This window comes from Nicotiana tabacum, chromosome 13 (genome assembly GCF_000715075.1).
Source record: "Nicotiana tabacum cultivar K326 chromosome 13, ASM71507v2, whole genome shotgun sequence".
NCBI classification, from domain to species: domain Eukaryota; kingdom Viridiplantae; phylum Streptophyta; class Magnoliopsida; order Solanales; family Solanaceae; genus Nicotiana; species Nicotiana tabacum.
The window spans coordinates 103,113,548-103,117,566 of NC_134092.1; the positions used below are offsets into that span (position 1 = coordinate 103,113,548).

Sequence of the window (4,019 nt, forward strand, 5' to 3'; positions counted from 1 at the left end):
CCCGGAGAATTGCTGATGAGATTGTAGAATATAATGGGGGTCGAAGATTCAATCTAAACAGGCCCTTGGTTGAAGACCAGTTCGAGAATGCAGCACCCAGTCCTGGAAGATCATTGGGTGACTATGCCAGGCCAGTATATTATCAAGGAATGTCAAGTGTCAGACCTCCACCCATTGTAGCAAACAACTTCGAATTGAACCAAGGCTTGCTTCAAACTATCCAAAACAACTGCATTTTCATAGGAAAAGTGAACGAAGATCTTAACACTCACTTGATGGACTTTGAAGAAATCATGAACACATTCTAATATAATAGAGTATCAAAAGATTTAGTCTACTTAAGGGCATTCCCTTTTCATTGAAAGACTGGCTTCGTAGCTTACCCACAGGTTCAATCAGGACATGGGATGATATGACTATAATGTTTCTTGACAAGTACTTCTCAACTGCAAAAACAAGGAAGTTCAGAAGGGAAATCCACAATTTCTGCCAGAAGGAGACAAAAACAGTTTTCGAAGCTTGGGAAAGATTCAAGGAGATAGTCAAAAAGTGTCAGCACAATGGCATTGATTTGTGGATGTAACTCTAAGATTTTTGGGATGGACTGACACCTTCTTCTTGACGAACTCTGAATACTGCATGTGGAGGTCCACTAATGAAGAAAACTCTGGAGGAGGTTGTCTTATCCTTGATGAACTATCTAAGGATGCTAACCAGTAGCCGGCTGCGAGTAATGACAGATGAAAATCAGTTGGGGTTCACCAGGTGGACTCTAATATATCCATGCAAGCCCAACTAGACACTATGGCCAAGGAGATAAGAAAGCTGACAATGGCCAAGGTACAGAGTGAGCCGCAAGCAACATATGACTTTTATGGAATGAGACACCCTACACATGAGTGTTAAGCATCAGCTGAGGAAGTCAACGCTGTGGGGAACTTTAACAGAGGAAACTACCAAGGTGGGAACAACTATAATGCTATGGGTCAAATACATCCAGGTTTTCGTGAAGTTCACCTACTAGGAGCTTAAACTCATGGGAACAAAATAATCCCAGACCCCAGGGTCAAGGAGCACCAGGTTTTCAGAACCAGCAGAGGCAACAATACTATCCACAACAGTCAAATCAGTCTAGTATGGAAGATCCCATGAAGGCATTCACCAAAAAATCAGATGAAAAATTTGAGACTCAGGGCACATCCATCCAAGAGTAGGGCACAACCATCCGAAATTTAGAAAGACAATTGGGATAGATTACAAATTTATTATCTGAGAGAGCTCCTGAAACTTTACCCTCTGACACTGAAAAGAACCCAAAGGAAACCATCAAAGTTGTATCTCTAAGAAGTGGCAAAACATTGGTTGACCAGTGGTGAAAGCAAGACCCGAGGCACTGGAAGAGAAAAAGAGTGAAGAGCAGAAAGGCCAGAATAGTGGGGTACAAAAGAATATTGAAGAAAGTATACATATGCCTGCTCTACCATTCCCTTAAAAGATGAAGCGGAAAAAATTTGACAAATATTTTGGGCGATTCTTAGAGATGCTCAAGCAACTCTATGTGAACATTCCCTTCACATAGGTACTCACTCAGATGCCTGCTTATGCAAAGTTCTTGAAGGAAATCCTGTTTAGCAAGAGAAAATCGGAGGAGACAACAGTGATCAAGCTGAATGCCCACTGTAGTGCCATATTACAAAATAAAATTCCCCAAAAGTGTGAGGACCCAGGAGGCTTCACCATACCATGCTCGTTGAGGAGTGAGAAATTCGAAAAGGCCCTCTGTGATTCTGGTGCGTCTATAAATCTAATGCCTCTGTCTGTATTCAGGAAATTGGAAGGTGAGCTTGGAGTGATCAAATTAATACCAGTGTCCCTACAACTGACTGACCAGACCACCATTTACCTGAGGTAATTATTGAGGATATTCTAGTGTGGGTGGACAAGTTTGTGTTCCCTGTAGACTTTATTGTGGTGGATATGGAGGTGAACAAGGAGGTGCCTCTAATTCTAGGAAGGCCATTTTTCTGTACAGGTAGAGCTATTCTTGATATCTATGAGGGGCAACTTATGCTCAGAGTGGGAAATGAAAAAGTAGTGTTCCAGATAAAGAGGATGATGAAATACCCCAGTGATGAGGTGTCTGCCTACTCGTGCTTCAAGCTAGATGTTTTTGGAGAATTGGCTGAAAAATACAAGTTTTACAAGCTTGTGACAGATACTCTAGAGAGGTGTATTACTCAGTCTAGTATAGTAGAGGATGAAGATCTTGAACTAAAGAAAGAGATTGAAGCTCTTGAAATTGAGGATCAATTGGTTGATGCGGAGGAACTAAAAGAGGAGGCTTCTAAGCCTAATGTGGAATTGAAAGTCCTCCCCACTCACTTGAAATATGTTTTTTTTAAACTAACAATTTTTCTGTGATTATTTCTGCTGACTTGACAGGTACACATGAGCAAAATCTGGTTGATGGCAGGCTATAATCTCAGGTTTTAGTCGCTTATTGCACTCTAATTTACTGTATTTTACTCATTTTGAGTTTTAATTGATAGTGTTTTGCATTTATTATTTGTTTTATGCCTTGTAGGATTGATTTCGAGCTATTTAGATGTTATGGAATGAATTCGAGTGATTTGGAGCTTTGAAATCTGAGTAAAAGCCAAAGGGATTAATCCGGGATTGTGTTCGGAGGTCGAGGACCAAGTATGGACGTCAAAACGCAAGAAAGATCCGTACTCTGAGAAGACCTCACTTCTGCGGCGCATGGGGCGCCGCAACTGTGCAAATCTGTAATGATTTGGCCGGTCATTTTGAGTGTAGTAGCCCCGATCCCCTATTTATTATTTTCCTGTATCTGTTTCTGCTGATGTGACTTGCCGGGAGGTTTTGTTTTTTATTTCGGAGTGTTTTGGGACACTTAGAGCTCCGTTGGGTGATTTTGTACTTAGGAGCGTGTCCGGACTATGAATTTGAGGTCTGTAGCTAATTTAGGCTTGAAATGGCGAAAGTCGAATTTTGGAAAGTTTGACCGGGGGTTTACTTTTTGATATCGGGGTCGGTTTTCGATTCCGAAAGTTGGAATAGGTATGTAATGTTGAATATGACTTATGTGCAAAATTTGAGATTAATCGGATGGGGTTTGGTAGGTTTCAGCGTCGTTTGTGGAATTTAAAAGTTTAGAAGTTCTTTAGGCTTGAATCCGGGTGTAATTGGTGTTTTGATGTTGTTTTTAGTGATTCGAAGGCTCGACTAAGTTCGTATGGTATTTTAGGATTGGTTGGTATGTTCGGTTGAGGTCCCGGGGACCTCGGGTGAGTTTCAGATGCTTAACGGATCATTTTTGGACTTGGCTTGATAGCTGAAATTCTGGTTGTAGCAGGTTCTGGTTTCCTTGTACGCGATCGCAGGGATTCATTCGCTATCATGTAATCTTATTTGGGGTAGAGGTGAGTTTGTTCTACACGATCGCAGAGTTAGGAACGCGATCGCGTATGTGTGCGAAGATGTTCTTCACGAACGCGTGGCTAAGATCGCGTTCACGTAGAAGGTATGAGAGGCAGTGATCCACGATCGCGTGGATGATTCTGCGATCACGTAGGGTAAAAATATAGGGCAGCATAGTTGTGCTTCGCTATCGCGAGGAATGTTCCGCGATCGCGATGAAGGATATCTGGGCAGGCAGTATTAATTTCAAAAACGAGGGTTTGAACCCATTTTTGCATATTTTGAGCCAAAGAACACGAAATTGGGCGATTCTTGAAGGGATTTTCTTGGAGTTGATTAGGGTAAATGATTCTTACTTGGTTTTGGTTAAATCCCATGATTTCATCTTTAATTTTATCATCTAATTTGTGATTTGGGGTAAGAAATTGGGGAAAAAGAGGAAGAACTCTTGAGTTAGGATTTTGAGGTTTTGAATGAGATTTTGTTATCGGATTTGAGTAAATTTGGTATGGTTAGACTCGTGAGTGAATGGGCTTTTGGGTCTTGTGACTTTTGTCGGATTTCGAGATGTGGGCCCG

General features: G+C 41.5%; 1 non-coding gene across 1 annotated transcript; it reads right to left on the minus strand.

Moving 5' to 3' along the window:
* Positions 1-460: 460 nt before the first annotated feature.
* On the minus strand, positions 461-567 carry LOC142168498 (small nucleolar RNA R71). Its single transcript, XR_012698356.1, has one exon. It is a non-coding gene; the product is annotated as a small nucleolar RNA R71 (small nucleolar RNA).
* Between the last annotated feature and the right edge of the window lie 3,452 nt (positions 568-4,019).